Genomic DNA, 17381 nt, shown 5'->3' on the forward strand with positions numbered 1-17381 from the left:
ATTGGTGTTTGCACACTGTATCTTTTTCCATCTTTTATTTTCAACCTATCCATATGATTAAGTTTGAAAGATGTTTCTTGGCAGCATAGAGTTGAGTTATACACTTTAATCCACTCTAACAATCTTTATTCGGAGAAGGCAATGGCATCCCACTCCAGTACTCTTGCCTGGAAAATCCCATGGACGGAGGAGCCTGGAAGGCTGCAGTCCATGAGGTCGCTGAGGGTGGGACACGACTGAGCGACTTCACTTTCACTTTTCACTTTCATGCATTGGAGAAGGAAATGGCAACCCACTCCAGTGTTCTTGCCTGGAGAATCCCAGGGATGGGAGAGCCTGGTGGGCTGCTGTCTATGGGGTCACACAGAGTCGGACACGACTGAAGTGACTTAGCAGCAGCAACAATCTTTATTACATTAGATAAAATTATTGTCATATTATTGCTTGATTTGGACATTTTATATTTTTCTTTTTGTTCTCTCTGTTTTCTTTTTTTCTGGCTTCCTCTGAGATAGCTGAATAATTTTCATAATAAAATTTTAATTTGTCTATAGTGTTTTTGAGTGAATCTCTTTGTAAAGATGATTTTAGTAGTTGCTATAGGTATTCGATTATACATACACAGCTTGTAACAATCTACTCATGGAACCATTTCAGCAGTTTCAGTGAAGCAGAAGCATAGAAACCTTACTTCCCTTGACCTTCCCTCATTTGTAATATAAGTATATTAAATATTACTTTTACATGCATTTGAACCATATCAGATGCTGTCACAGTTTTTGTTTCAATCATAAAGTACAGTTTTAAAAACACCAGGACAGAAAGTTTACTACTTTTATCCCTATTTTTGTTTTCTTCCTTTCTGGTATTCTGAGATTCCTTCTTTTACAATTTCCTTTTTCTTTAACAAAATTCCTCTAGCCATTCTTTTAAGGTAAGTCAGCTGGAAAGTAATCCTTTTAGTTTCTCTTCATCTGGCAATATCTCCTTTCTTTCTGAAGTATATTTGTCCCGAAAATACAATTCTTTGTTGATAAGCATTTTCTTCCAGCACTTGAAAAATGTCACACCATTCCCACCTTGCCTCCATGGTTTTTGATGAGAGATCTGCTGTCCTTCAAATTGTGTTTTCCCCTCTGGAACAGCGTTCTTTTCCTTTCTGCCTTTGTCTTCTGTTTTCTGGTATTTGACTATGATGTGTCTTGGTGTGGTTTTCTTAGGGTTTACCCCGTTTGGAGTTTTTCAGCGGTTTGAATCTATATGCTTATGTCCAAGAGTTTTTCTATAACTTTCTATTTTGCACTGGAGTATAGCCATTCAGCAATGTTGTGATGGTTTCAGGTGACTAGTAAAGGGACTTAGCCACACATACACATGTATCCATTCTCTCCCAAGCCCCGCTCCCACCCAGGCTGCCACATTACATTAAGTAGAGGTCCCTGTGCTTTACATTGGGTCCTTGCTGGTTCTCCATTTCAAATACAGCAGTGTATACATGGTAATCCCAAACTCCCTAGCTATCTTTTCCTACCATCCTCTCCCGCTGCCATAAGCTGGAAGGGTGCTATTTGCACTTAGCAGGACAAATAGGAAAAGTCTGTCTACTTCTTCTCCCCAGAAGTAGAAATCTACTTATTACTGTATTGATTTACTTACTCTTTGTTTATGGTGTGTTTCTTTAATAAACTATACTATCCAAAAGTACTTAGGTCTTTCATTTCCGATGGCGTTCCAAAGGTCTAGCATCATCCCTGGCACATAAGAGCTGTACAACTGATATTTTGAATCATCAAATTAGTTAACTGATTTCTAGTAGGATTCAAAGTAGACGTCACTATAGTAAACCCCTGGAGAATTTAGTGTACACAGTAGACTCAGGAAAGAACCACCCCTGTCAATTCTGATTCAGGAGGTCCAAGGTGGGTTGATTATATCTGCAATTACAAGCACATCTGGCAGGCTCCAGTCCATGGAGTCACAAAGAGTCAGACACAACTGAAGCACACACATATAAAAGCACATTTTGCAGGCGATACACAGGTATTCATGTGTGCTAAGTCACTCAGCATGTTCAACTCTGTGTCCGCATGGACTGTAGCCCACCAGGCTCTTCTGTCCATGGGATTCTCCAGGTAAGAATACTTGAGCAGGTTGCCATTTCTGTCTCCAGGGGATCTTCCTGACCCAGGGATCAAACTTGTGTATCTTGTACTGGCAGGTGGATTCTTTATCCCTGAGCCACCTGGGAAGCCCCCACCCATGTATCCTGGACTTAGCTCAAGGAGGGAGGAGGGAGGAGGGTTCAGGATGGGGAACACATATATACCTGTGGTGGATTCATTTTGATATTTGGCAAAACTAATACAGTTATGTAAAGTCTAAAAATAAAATAAAATTAAAAAAAAATAAAATTCATTATACTAAAAAAAAAAAAAAAAAAAAAAGAATAATTCTAAACTGTGCTCCCCACCCAGAAGGTTATGATCTATCTAAGTATGGTCCTGGGAGCAAATGATTAGGGTGATACAATCAGGGGTCATCTTAAGTATTCTGTTTCCCTAGACCTGCTCCATAACTGCTAGCTATGAATTGAGTTCCCCCATCAGTTCAGTTCAGTTCAGTCGCTCAGTCGTGTCTGACTCTTTGCAACTCCATGAACCACAGCACGCCAGGCCTCCCTGTCCATCACCAATTCCCGGAGTTCACTCAGACTCACGTCCATCGAGTCAGTGATGCCATCCAGCCATCTCATCCTCTGTCGTCCCCTTCTCCTCCTGCCCCCAATCCCTCCCAGCATCAGAGTCTTTTCCAATGAGTCAACTCTTCGCATGAGGTGGCCAAAGTACTGGAGTTTCAGCTTTAGCATCATAAACAGAGGCAAATCTAGAGACACAGATTTAAAATGGAAACATTTGAACAAATATGAGAAGAAACTGTCACAAAAGGTGTAACATTCTGCTACAGAGAAGGTAAGGGGGAAGGGCTTGCTGTGCCCTGGACTCATGCATTTTAAAACACTGTGCTGAGGGTTTGTGTTTACCCACTGCAAGATCGCTAATACATTCAGCCAAAGAGTGAAGTAATTTTAATATTAATAGGCTCTTTATGAGAATTTAATAACAAAGTCATAGCTTCCTTGTGTTGCAAGACACAGGGGTTAATTACTTCAAACAGGTTGGCAGGGAAAAGGTCAAATTTTAACGCTGACCTTAACAGTTTGGGATAAATATATATAAAGGCAATAGCCTATTTAAAGCGATGGTGTTCAGTCTTCTTTGCAGGCTGAGAAACCGTCACATTTTCCACCTGTGGATTCCACCTATGGATGCTTAGAGAAACCAGGAACCTGTTTTTTGACACCTGGTAAGTTGTAGTCACTTTTAACTGAATTCAGTCCACTTCTTCATGGGAAGAGGAGAACACAGACTTTTTAAGTGTGGATCTAGTCTAGTATCTGTAGGACTGACACTTCACAATGATAGGAGTTTCCAGGCTTCCACCAGCGGTTTCAAAGAACCCACCTGCCAATGCAGGAGATTCGGGGGACACAGGTTCGATCCCTGGGTTGGGAAGATCCCCTGGAGGAGGGCATGGTGACCTACTCTGGTATTCTTGCCTGGAGAATCCCATGGACAGAAGAGCCTGGCGGGCTACAGTCCATAGGGTTGCAAAGAGCTGGACACGACTGAAGCGACTTAGCACACACTGGTAGTTTCAGACAAATTTGAGGTGAAAAATGAAGTGTGCTATTGAGGTTGTGACTTCTCTGCTTTATATAGGACCACTGATATCTGCAGTTAGGCTGCAACTGGATATTCTAATTCTCTGTTCCTCTAAGCCTACAGAGGAAGAGATACAAGGTCCTGAAAACCCCTCCAGGCTCACAATAGCAGAGCAGGGAAATATAGATGGATAGGAGGGCTTGCAGTTCATCATATGTTGAATTGTGATGGATGCAACAAATTTCCAAAAAAATATGAGTTCAATTTGTTGGCTTGGGAAACTGACCTTTAATTATCAGATTCTGAGCTGTGAATTTACATCAATGTAACCGATAAGCTGTTTTGTTTTGCTGTTTCACCCAATATGCTCTAAAGATATTTCCTTTTATCTCTGCCCCAGATTTTCTCCCTTCATTCAGTGTCCTAACTAGGAACCTGATCAGGGTTTTCCATAAACAACTGCTCTCATCCTCACAGAGGTGTCCACATTTTCCAAGGCAACATGGGGCTCCTCTGACACCACCACATGTACTTGGACATGGCTACTTTTGTCACTAGTACACATCCCACCCCAAGCGTTCATACTGGCAATAGAGAAGCTGATGTCTCTGCACTTGTCTTTTTACTTTCATCCATCAGATGTGCACCAAATACCTCTCAAAGGCCAGCCACTCTGCTGAAAGTAGCAGATTCAGAGGTGAACCAAACAAGCGCCATGTCTGCACAGCAAAAATGTTAGTTGCTCAGTCATGTCCGACTCTTTGAGATCCCATGGACTGTAGCCTGCCAAGCTCCTCTGTCCATGGGATTCACCAGACAGGAATACTGGAGTGAGTGCATAGTCATACCCTTCTTTGGGGGGGTCCTCCTGACTCAAGGATCGAACCCACATCTCCTGCATTGCAGGAGCCACCACAGAAGCCCCTGTCTGCTTATCCACAATCCAATAGGGGAAATAGGCAGAAAAGTAATTATAACATGATGTGATAATGGCTATAAGGGAATGCCACAGTAAATCACCCCCCCCCCCAAAAAAAAACAAAAAACAAAAAACAAAAAACAGCAGACTTAGTCTTAGAAGGTCTGAGGAAGCTTCCTGCAAAGCAATGGGTTCTGAGATAAAACCCAGTGTCAGTCAGGATAGGCTCAGTACGCTGCTACAACGGGTGCCCCTGGGATCTCAGTAGCTTGTAGTAATGAAGGTCAGTGTCTTACTCAGGCTGAATGTCATCTGTGGCTCAACTGTGGCTCTGCTCTATACCATCATCTCTTGGAGGCTCAGGGTGATGGAAAAGTGACTCTCGGGTCTCTTCTCAGAGGGAAAAGAGATGTGATGAGCCCTATGTTGGCTCTAAAGCTGCTACCCAGAGTGACACCTCTCACTCCCCACACATTACATTGGCTGAAGCAAGTCTCACATGCTCATTCCTGAGCATGTAAAATCCTCCTTCAGAGAGAAGTACCCCAAGGAGAGAATTCAAAACAATTTGTGAAGGAATAATAAATCTACCATGCATCCACAGCATAAGTTAGAGCTCCCTGTGTGAAACAAAGGTGCTGTGAGTATACAAAGGCAAACTATTTTTTTTAACTTCTTATTTTACATTGGAGTATAACTGATTAAGAGGTGGCTCAGATGGTAAAAAAACTGCCTGCAAGACAGGAGACCAGGGTTCAACCCCTGGGTCAGGAAGATCCCCTGGGGAAGGGAATGGTTACCCACTCCAGGATTCTTGCCTGGAGAATTCCATGGACAGAGGAGCCTGGTGGGCTACAGCACATAGGGTCGCAAAGAGTCAGACACGATTGAGTGACTAGCTCTTTCTTATAGCCGATGAACAATGTTGTGATAGTTTCAGGTGACAACAAGGCGACTCAGAGTAAGGTAGAATACTCAAAAGCACAAAAAAAGAGAGAGGAGGAAAAGGACCGAGGTGACTGGGGGAGAGAGAAGAGACAGGCAGAGGGATTTGAAGAATTCCAAGGAGTTAGTTAACTGTGGCTGAAGCACAGGGGCAAGGAAGGGAGTGGAGACTGGATGTGAAGAAAAGCTTCCTTTCCTACCGTGGATGCACCAAACCTAATCTAGTGGTGGACACACACGCCCCCAACACAAAAAGGGCTTGGGAAGCGCTGATGTAAAGGAGCAGCAAGGTCTTTAAAGGCATATTTGAAACTAGATTCTGGGACTTCCCTGGTGGTCCAGTGGCTAAGGCTCTGCTCCCAACACAGGGGGCCTGGGTTGGATACCTGGTTGGGGAACTAGATCCCACATGCTGCAGCTAAGACCTGGCGCAGACAAATGAGTAAATATTTAAAAAAAACAAACCCACGTTATTTCCCTTTAAGTAATAAATGGTGTGAACTGTTCAAAATGTCAAGACGAATGGAGGCATAAAGAGGGACAACAGGGTAACCAGACAAATGTGAATGTGCAAATGACAAGGTAGTCACTTTAGGGTTCCTGGTGTCTATGACCTAAGCCACGGCCCTAGGTACTTGCCTGTTGAATGACTCAAAGGCAAAAACTGAATAAAGGGTATCTTTGGACCATCAGTCCACAATTCACTTGGTAAGATTTAAGATAGAATGACATGACGTGCAGATTAGGGCAAGGTTGGAGGGTGTGTGTTGATTCTCTTCCATGGATTCACAATGGGTCAGAGGTGGTGCCCTACAGGAAGATCTCAAAATTCTTTTATTCAACCATCCATCACATTCACAGGCGGCACTAGTGATAAAGAACCCGTCTGCCAACGCGGGAGACATAAAGAGACAGGGTTCTATCCCTGATTCGGGAAGATCCCCTGGAGGAGGGCATGGCAACACACTCCATTATTCTTACCTGGAGAATCCAATGGACAGAGGAGCCTGGAGGGCTGCAGTCCATGGGATCTCAGAGTCAGACAGGTCTGAAGTGACTTAGCACGCACACACACCATCACATCCTCACTTTACATTATGGAGTTAGGGAGCCTGATAGACGCTGGGGACTGAGTGGTACCCAAGGAAAACAAAGTTGCTGGGATGGACAGAAATCAGATAAGCAAACTAACCAAACAATTATCAGATCTGGTGCCATGATAAGAAGAAACAATACACTTTCTGCTTGAGAAGAGCACGCTGAGCACATAAAGGTGAAGAGACTTCCCCCAAGACACGCACTTGCCTATGATCCAAATCACTGAGGAGGCTGAAACCTAAGAGTAGTCCATCCGAGGGGAGCATGTGCAAAGGTCCTGAGGAAGAGAAGTACGTGGTGGGGATGAGGGTCTCAGACAAGTGGCCGGAGCGCTCTGAAGTGGCCAAGAGAGGCGGGGCTGAACAGACCTAGGTATCGTGGAATTGCTCAGGGCCTTGTGGCCACTGGGAGGGTTCAGATTTCATTTTAAGGCTATTGAACTCACTTCCAACAAGAGAACAGTGTAATCCATTGACTGAGGACAACGACCACTTCAGTGACCCTAGAACTCATTGCCAATATTGTGCAATTTTACTGGAGGAAAGCCAAGCACAGTCCATGCAGAGTGTATAGTGCAGGAAGGGAGGGCTTGCCACTCCCTTGGACTTTAGTTTTCCTTCCTTCATGCTAGGAAGCTGCAAAGCTGGCATTCAGAGTGCTGTGCATGGATTATTCAAGACAACACTGAAGAGCCCGATAAAATACATTCTGCAAGAAGCCCAAAAAGCAACATAAGCCCAGTTGCAGAAGTATGATCACACTAAGCCTTATGATCACACAAGAGGAAATTATTGAGCTTCCAGTGCAAATTCACCAGCAGTCCAAATAAGGTCAAATGCCATCCAGGACAACTGTCCTGATGTAAACGTGTTTTTGTTTTTTTTGTTTTTTCCCCCATTAGCCTCACTTGTGAGTAAAGTGTTGGCTCACTTCACAGCTCAAGCAGATTTAATTCCTATTAATCCTGTAATAGTGGATGTTGCTGGTGGTGGTCGCTGTTGCCAATCCTTTTGGTTCCAGCTCTCTCCCCTGGAATGGCATTTTGGGATGAACGCGTTCGAGTTCACAGATGCTGTGGCGCTTTTCATGGGAAGATATCAAAGATATTTACCAAACCATGGCAGGGACCTTTGTGGGGGATAATGACAAATTTGCAAACAAAAAGAAAATGCTCCAAATTACAAAAACAAAGGGTGTGACACACATTCCAACTGGGAAGCCAGCAGTAACACCAGCAGAAGCGCCCAGCTCTGAAGAAACAGAGGGTGCAGGGGTGGGGAGCAGAGGAGCTGGCTAATGGAGACTCGGGCACGGGAAATACCACATCTGTCAGAGCGAAAGACAGAGTCGGGGTGGGGAAAACTTAAGGGAAATGATTTCGTAGCTCAAGACTGCGCTAATCCCAGCAGGCAAGTTCATAAGTATACCTCCAAATACTCAGCAGTAAAGAATCTGCCTGCAAAGCAGGAGACAAGGGTTCAATGCCTGGGTCAGGAAGATCCCCTAGAGAAGGGAATGGTAACCCACTCCAGTGTTCTTGCCTGGAGAATTCCATGGACAGAGGAATCCCTGGTGAGCTACAGTCCATTGGGTTGCAAGAATCAGACATGTCTGAGTGACTGAACCACCACTACCGCCTCCAGATATGTTCGTTATTTTCCCCCCAAACAACTGAATGTTTTCATCAAAGCCCCTCCCATCATGCTTTCACATTAAAACAGAAGCAGCCTTCTCTCTACCATCCCAGAGCGGCATTAGAGTTGTCAAACAGACACCCTGTGCTAGGAGGATTCCAGGAAATCCCCGGGGTGATCAAGTACTTGCACACAAATGGATTTGACGTGAAATTCTGGAAGGGGTGGAAAGTCTGTCACTATAGAATTGAGCGAAGTCTCAGGACACCGTCTTTGGTGGGGGCACTTGTCTCACCTCTAACTCTTAAAGTACCAATACTCAGACCTCCCCTGTCTCCTGAACACGTCTGACTCAGCATCGCGCCAGTCTCTGGCACATGCTGGTCTTTCTGCTGTAACCCTTTCCCTGCCTCCTTTTCTGGGGGAACTTTTATCTTTTCCTTTGGGCCAAAGTTGACTGTCCTCTCTTCAAAGTTTCTGTCCCCATCTACACAGAATCTAAGATGGCTTACATCTCAACCCAGTGCCTCTTTGCAACTTCATCCCTTATGTCCTTGATAGTGCTAGCCACCATCTGTGATTTCCATGAGGACAGGGAGCTGGCCTACCCTGTGTCCCACTGTGACCCTGGTGTTTTCCTGGAGGAAGTGATAACTGAAGACAGAAAGGAAACCAGAGATGAGCAGGGCATGATCCCTGTTCACCAAGGATTAATCAGGCTTCCTATGCTTTCCACCCAAAGCAGAAATTGCAAAGAAATCACAGCCCTTAGCCCTTTGTTGTGATTTTCCCCAGAATCTAAGATAATCCAGGGTTGATAAGGGGGTGAAAATTAACAGGCACTCACAATTGTTGGAAAAATATGCAACAATCCAGTTGACGGTCAAGTTAGCCACAAACACTTTTAACTACTCCTATGAGATGTTGTGTCATAAACACAGTCTCCATCAAGATGGATGTGAACATCAACTATACTTCAAGTTAAAAAAATAAAAAAGAGGAACTTCCCTGGTGGTCCAGTGGCTAAGACTCCATGCTCCCAGTGCAGGGGGTCTGGGTTCAATCCCTGATCGGGGAACTAGATCCCACATGCTGCAACTAAAGATTCTGCACACCTCAACTAAGAACGGGTGCAGTCAAATAAATAAATAAAAGTTTATTCATTGAAACATGTATAAAATCATGTATGAAACGAGTTGCCAGTCCAGGTTTGATGCACGATACTGGATGCTTGGGGCTGGTGCACTGGGACGACCCAGAGGGATGGTATGGAGAGGGAGGAGGGTTCAGGATGGGGAACACATGTATACCTGTGGTGGATTCATTTTGATATTTGGCAAAACTAATACAATATTGTAAAGTTTAAAAATAAAATAAAATTTAAAAAAAGTAAATATAAAATAAAAAGGAAAGAAGGAAGGAAGGGTAAGATGGACAGGAAAGTGACTGAGTTGTGTTAAGCAGCTTATTTTTTTAACTACCATATCATGACAACTGAGTTCACCATCAAATTCCAGTGTGATGGAACGGCTGCATTCGATCATTTCATCTTTTGGCACCTGAGAGGAATGATGACAAAATTCTGAAATGATCAGAATGAGCCACCCAGCCTTCACCTAGCTTCCACTCTCCTGAAGAACCTGTCTTTGTAGGGATGTTACTCCCTCTCCTGAGATACATCATAAAAATTTTAAAGGCAAAAGTTTCCCCTATATCCTCTTACATCTCCAGTCCATCTTTCTGTCAGAGTTGGATAAAGCTTAGAGAGTGAATGAAGTTTACAAAAAAAGACAATTGAAAGAAAAAGACGGATGTGACCAAGAGAGGTATTCATGTTCTTCCAAAATCCCACTTATTGCTTAAGAAGCAACACAAGGAACACTTCAGCAGGGGGCAAAGTTACACAGAATAAACACTGCTTTTACCTGCTTCCTTTGTAAGCATGTGTAGCCACGTGACTAAGTTCTGGCCAATGAACCGTAAGTGATACTGGTGTGCGTAACTCCTATGCTGCTGCTGCTAAGTCGCTTCAGTCGTGTCCGACTCTGTGCGACCCCATAGACGGCAGCCCTATAAAGGGGCCTTAAAAGAAGAAGTGTGACCTAGCTTCCTTGGTTCTCTGTGGTGCCTGCTGGAATGGGAAGGTGATGGTGGAAGGTAGTGGACAAGTGATGAGGATGGCAGAGCACCTGGACCAGGGAAGGACCATGCTGGAACCTCCACACCTGCCCTGCCCTTCCAAGTCTCTGGACTTCATTTAATACAAGCAAAGAGTCAACTAACTTGTTAACAGCTCTTTTTCTTGGGTTTTCTATCAATTTGCAACATAACCTAACCCCAGCCTACCCAATGGGCCCGGGGGATGGGAGGGGGGGAGAGAATTAACGTAGGCATCTAAGAAGATGAAGCCTGGTGGAGTGGCTGAAAACTGGAGGCCTGATTTCCAGGATGAGAATGCCCCAGTAAATGGCTCTGCTGCCTGTTTCTGTTCTTCTGCTCCACACTGCATGGAAGAGCCATGGCAATGATAATACTCCTTATCTGACGTCTGGGGAGGCTAGCACAGCCAGTTGCTTGAAAGCAGCTTTCGCTTTGACCCACTATCTTGGAAGAGGTGAAACAAAAGGGTTTCCCAGGTGGCTCAGTGGGTAAAGAACCCGCCTGTAACGAAGGAGATGCAAGAGACATGGATTCATTAGACATGACTAAGCAGCTGAGCACACAAGGCTTTTAGTGAAAACCTATGAACAGACTAACAAGGACCTACTACTGTACAACACAGGGAACTCCACTTCCAGGGTCAGGACGATCCCTGGAGGAGGGCTTGGCAACCCAGTCCAGTCTTCTTGCCTGGAGAATCCCACAGACAGGGGATCCTGGTGGGCTACCGTCCATGGGGTCGTGAAGAGTCAGACACGACTGAGAAGGTATACAGGCAGTCAGAACAAAAACAATTCTGCTTGAGATAAAAATATAAATAAATAAAGCAGAAAGATGGAAATAACACCAGGACCCACAGACATCCATTTTAGTTAAAAAAAAAAGAAAGCAAAACAAGCTATGGGACGATGCCAGGGTTTTTCTGCCTTTTGGAAGGAAGTGAAAGCTGCCCATTTTCCTCTTACATACTGGAGTCATGAGCTCCACACTCCTTCCCATGGTCTGTCGACAAGCCTATGCAGAAACTGACTATCAAATGTTCTGCTGTATACTCCAAAACAATTTCTGTCTTTGGTGCAGGAGGGTTTGACACATGGCTAGATGACGGCATTCCAAGGAGATGAAAGAAAGTGTTAGTCACTCAGTCACATATCTTTTTGTGACCCCATGGACTATAGCCCACCAGGCTCCTCTGTCCATGGGATTCTCTAGGCAAGAATACTGGAATGGGTTGCCCTTCCCTATTCCAGGGGATCTTCCTGACCCAGGGATGGAAGTCGTATCTCCTGCATTGGCATGTGGATTCTTTATCACCTGAGCCACCAGGGAAGCCCTAATTAACTCTACTCCAATATAAATTAAAAGTTAAAAAAAGAAGAGCCAGGAACAGATTTATCCTGCCCCCTTGCCCCACTGCCGGTCACTCCATTTCCCCCATTCCACTCAATCCCACTCGCCTCAGGACTCCACTCCATGGTTTAGGCCATGTGCAGTCTGGACACAGCTGTGTGACTCGACATGTTCTTCTACCTTCTGCCCAGAAGGTATATATTTACCAGCCACGTGTGATAACAATGAGGACATGAACCACGAACCCTGTGTCCAATAATTCAATCAGCCGTCTGCACACCTCATCCCTCTTACATTCCCAAAAAGCCCAGGGTGTACGGACTTCAATGTCCTCATCATGTGGATGAAAAGACCAGCACACACAGTGATTCAGTGATACGCACCCAGTCACCCAGTCACCCAGTCACAAGACTAGTGGGCTTCCCTGGTGGCTCAGATGGTAAAGAACCCACCTGCAATGCAGGAGACCTGTGTTCAATCCCTGGGTCGGGAAGATCCCCTAGAGAAGGGAATGGCAACCCACTCCAGTATCCTTGCCTGGAGAATTCTATGGACAGAGGAGCCTGGCAGGCTACCGTCCATGAGGTTCCAGAGAGTCGGACACGACTAAGTGACTAACACGTTCTCTTTCACAAGACTAATAAGCTACAGGATGTAATCCAAACACAGGCTTTAGGACTCCAAAATGCCCTCTGCTATAAAAGAAAAAGGGGATCTCAGGCTGCCTAGAAGAACCGTGCCCCCAGGGGAGCCTTTCCAGGGAAAGTTCATCAAACCCAGACAGAGCTGCAGGAAGGGAACAAAAGCCAGGGTCCCTATACATCCAAGGGCTTAAAACATCTAAAAATCCAGTGGCAGCACTTTGGGGTCAACCATGTGTCATTTAGAATCAGAGGGAGCTGCCTGGTCCTGAAACTTCTCTGCACTCAGCCAAGAGAGGCAGGTAGAAAGTAATCTAGAGCATCCATAAACCAAAGTCTCCTCTGTCCGGCGATGACAAAGAAAAGTATGTTTAATCCCGCGGCAATCTATCAAGTGTCATGGGATACAGGCTGCATATAAAGTGCTGCATTATTTTCAACGGGAGAACTTTCGCCCAGCTCAACAGATTTTGTAGAGGCAATGGGTATCTGGGATCAAAAGTCTGCAGATTGATGGTGGTGGCTGTTTACCAGAATTGAAAATCTTGAACACCATTTCTCACAAAGATACAGGAATTATTTAAACAGGACTGTGCCTAGAGATCTGAAAGAGGGAAAAGAACTTATTTTCATCAGATATTTTTAAATCACCAATTCACTTATGCTTATGTCTCTACTCCGTACCCTAAGATAGTCTGAAAGAGGATACACGGTGGTGAATCCAGACGGTAAAGAGACTTTGCAGAAGAGAAAAAGAAGGAAGGTATTTTGCCTCGATCTAGTAGGACCTCCTTCAAGACAAGGAAGTGGAAACAGAGACGCACAGATCTGTCTGTGTACATTCATCAAGAAGGACGCAGGTCATGCTTGTTTTGGTGTGAGCTGTGTGGAACTTTTCATGAACTCCATTGTTGAACTTCACATGAAGGATGGAAGGGGTAGGAAGGATGGCAAAGCTTTTTGCAAATGAAACAAGCAGAAAGCAAAGGAACAGTGATAGATTTAATTGGATAGTGGGTGACCCGGCTGACAAACTGAATACATAAACAATGGGTGATCGTCTAAGCGAGGCTTGTATCCAATTTCAGTTGGAGTAATTAATGAAAAATTCATAGTTGCACACGCTTGGAATGTGCAACTTGAGATCTCCTGTCTGACATAGTAAAATTAAATACCAGAAGCACTGTCAGAAACAAATAATAATTTTGATGTAGAAAGTGAGTGTGAGAAACATCCGTGCCTTAGTATTCCGTATTGTTATCAGATGTTATAAATGGACTTGGAACCTTGTGGATTGATTCATTTATTCTTTATTTTTTTTAATAATGTTAAAGAAAATCATCTGCTGCTGCTAAGTTGGTTCAGTCATGTCTGACTCTGTGCAACCCCATAGACGGCAGCCCACCAGGCTCTGCCGTCCCTGGGATTCTCCAGGCAAGAACACTGGAGTGGGTTGCCATTTCCTTCTCCAATGCATGAAAGTGAAAAGTGAAACTGTTAAAAAGTAAAATGCACAAAAAAAGAGTAGGGGAAGATAAGGCTGGGAAACAGAGGGTGTGGGTCATGGTGGGCATTCTGTGCTGCTCAGTGGCTTCGAGTGGATCTGAGAAGTAACAGGGAGCCATTGAAAGTGTTTGAGCAGGAGCGCGAACAGAGATGTGACTGGGGAAGATTTATTTGGAAACAGCATACAAAATTAATCAGTGGATATACACACACACAATTCTCTGGTGGCTTAGATGGTAGAGTCCACCTGCAGTGCAGGGGACCAGGTTTAATCCCTGGGTCAGGAAGATGCCCTGGAGGAGAGCAGGGCAACCCACTCCAGTATTCTTGCCTGGAGAATTCCATGGATGGAGGAGCCTGGCAGGCTACAGTCCCTGGGGTCACAAAGAGTCAGACACGATTGAGCGACTAACACACACAGTGTACACACACAACTAACACACAACACACTCACTTTTAAGAGAAATCCTTGCTTTTGACAGATAATAAAATTTGAGTAAAGGCTATAGTCCTAAGCAGGGTCAAGGTGAATGATGCAGTGTCTTTGTGATCGCTGTAACTTCAAATATAATCACTTCTGGGGCTATTTCGGTTGATTATGCAATACAAACAAGAGCAAAGATGCTTCAGCAAATTTTCTTTCTAAGTTTCTTTAATGGCCAGCTGGTTCTGGAGGACTGAGTGAACACAGACAAAAATGCACAATTCTAAGGAGTTTTAAAAATAAATAAAATGCTACAAAACATGCCAGGGTAAGGACAGTGTGAATCTTTGCCAGAAACTCACCATCAGATGTTGCTAACATTGCCTTTTAACATAGAGGGTGGGAAGAGAGACTTGGCTAACATCTCTGCTATAATTTACAGTAAATATACTGTTGCTCTGCCTGTGAGACCATCTTAAGTTCAGAAAAATAAAATACATCAAAAAAATTAAACATGCCCACTTCCTTCTAGATACCTCAGATCCCGATGATCCTTTTCTCAGAGCTCCTATAAATATGACATTTTGTTGTTCTTCTTTAGGCGCTAAGTCATGTCTGTCTCTTTTGCAACTCCTTGGACTGTAGGCAGCCAGGCTCCTGCAACCATGGGATTATTCAAGCAAGAATACTGGAGTAAGTTGGCCATTTCCTCCCCCAGGGGATCTATCTTCCTGACCCAGGGACTGAAACTGCGTCTCCTGCGGTACCTGCATTGACAGGCGGGCTCTACCACTGAGCCACCTGGGAAACCCAAATATGACCTAGACTCATGGCAATCCTGCTAGCGATACAGGTAGGTTCTGGGCTGTTTGGGGATCCACATATCCTTCTCACTCTCTGCTCCAAAGAGTACTTGAAGGAGTACCAAGGAGCCTTCTCAGGGGTTCCCTGCTTCTGGTCCATATGCCTTTTTCCCAGCACACCTCTATGGGCAATACCTTCCTAAAGAACAGCTTCTCAACTGAAGGTGATTTTTACCTGCAGGGGACATCCGACAATATCTGGGGACAACTTTGCTGGCAGTGATAGGGAGGGAGGGTGCCAGTGATGTCTAGTGAGCAGAGGTCAGAGATGTTGCTGAGCCTCCTGAAACGAACAGGATGGGGTACCCCAACAAAGAATCATGCAGCAGAAAATGGCAATTGTTTCAAGGCTGAAAAGACTTGTCCTAAATACACGTGGATTATATTGGTTAACATGCTTTTCAAAATTCACAAATACAACTCACAGACTTAGGGAACAAACTTAGGGTTCCCAGAGGGGAAGAGGAGGGAGAAGGGATAGTTAGGGAGTTTGGGATCAACATGAACACTGCTATATTTAAAATGAATTACCAACAAGGACCTAGTGTATAGCACAGGGAACTCTGCTCAGGGCTATGTGGCAGCCTGGATGGGAGAATGGATACATGTATCAGTTCAGTTCAGTCACTTAGTTATGTCTGACTCTTTGCAACCCCATGGACTGCAGGACACCAGGCCTCCCTGTCCCTCACCAACTCCTGAAACTTGCTCAAACTCATGTCCATCAAGTTGGTTATGCCATCCAACCACCTCATCCTCTGTCGTCCCCTTCTCCTCCCACCTTCAATCTTGCCTAGTATCAGGGTCTTTTCGAAAGAGTCAGTTCTTTGCATCAGGTGGCCAAAATATTGGAGTTTCAGCTTCAACATCAGTCCTTTGAATGAACACCCAGGACTGATCTCCTTAGGATGGACTGATTGGATCTCCTTGCAGTCCAAGGGACCCTCAAGAGTCTTTTCCAACACCACAGTTCAAAAGCATCAATTCTTCAGTGCTCAGCTTTGTTTATAGCCCAACTCTCACATCCATACATGACTACTGGAAAAACCATAGCTTTGACCAGATGGAACTTTGTCATCAAAGTAATGTCTCTGCTTTTATATATGCTGTCTAAGTTTGTCATAGCTTTTCTTCCAAGGGGCAAGTGTCTTTTAATTTCAGGGCTGCACTCACCATCTGCAGTGATTTTGGAGCCCAAGAAAATAAAATCTGACACTGTGTCCATTGTTTCCCCATCTATTTGCCATGAAGTGTATGTATGGCCAAGTCCCTTTGCTGTCCACCTGAAACTATCACAACATTATCAGTCAGCTATCAGTTCAGTTCAGTGTCTCAGTCATATCCAACTCTTTGCAATCCCATGGACTATAGCTCGCCAGCTTCTCTGTCCATCACCAACTCCCAGAGCTTGCTCAAACTCATGTCCATCGAATTGGTGATGCCATCCAACCATCTCATCCTCTGTCGTCCCCTTCTCCTCCTGCCCTCAATCGTTCCCAGCATCAGGGTCTTTTCCAATGAGTCAGTTCTTTGCATCAGAAGGCCAAAGTATCAGAGTTTTGGCTTCAGCATCAGTCCTTCCAATGAACGTTCAGGACTGATTTCCTTTAGGATTGACTGGTTGGATCTCCTTGCAGTCCAAGGGACTCTCAGCTATACTCCAATATAAAATAAAAAGTTTAAAAAAAGTTTCTCAAGTGCAAATGGTGTTATAAGCCTGAGACTAGCTTTCACAGTCCATAAGATGTGGTCTCACCAACTCTTCCAACTCATGTCTGTGTCACGTCTGTGTTCCAACTCACTGGTCCTCCATGGACTCTGGGATGCTCAGTGATCTCAGCCTACCTCAGGGACACCTGCCTCCTCCTGCCTTATTCCTTTCGTTCATCCTCTGCTCCTTGCTGGACCTTCCTTTCTACCTGACTGCCTTATTTCATCACCCTTTCAGGATGACCTTCTCTGTGGATCTTGAAGTCAGCTCGATCACCATCTGAATGGTATGCTGAGTAGCACATACTCCTGTCGGCATCCAACTGCACTTGTGTGTATGACGAGCTACCCTCACAATCACCCATTATTCACACACGTCTCCCGCACTAGCCTCACAGAAGCACAGCTG

The 17381-nt window shown here is 44.7% G+C and overlaps 1 protein-coding gene across 1 annotated transcript in view; it reads right to left on the reverse strand.

Annotated features, from left to right (window-relative positions):
- Window positions 1-17381, reverse strand: part of RBFOX1 (RNA binding fox-1 homolog 1) — a 1703141-nt gene that overhangs the window by 1468819 nt on the left and 216941 nt on the right. The window lies entirely within an intron of this gene.

This window comes from Bubalus bubalis, chromosome 24 (genome assembly GCF_019923935.1).
Source record: "Bubalus bubalis isolate 160015118507 breed Murrah chromosome 24, NDDB_SH_1, whole genome shotgun sequence".
NCBI classification, from domain to species: Eukaryota; Metazoa; Chordata; class Mammalia; order Artiodactyla; family Bovidae; genus Bubalus; species Bubalus bubalis.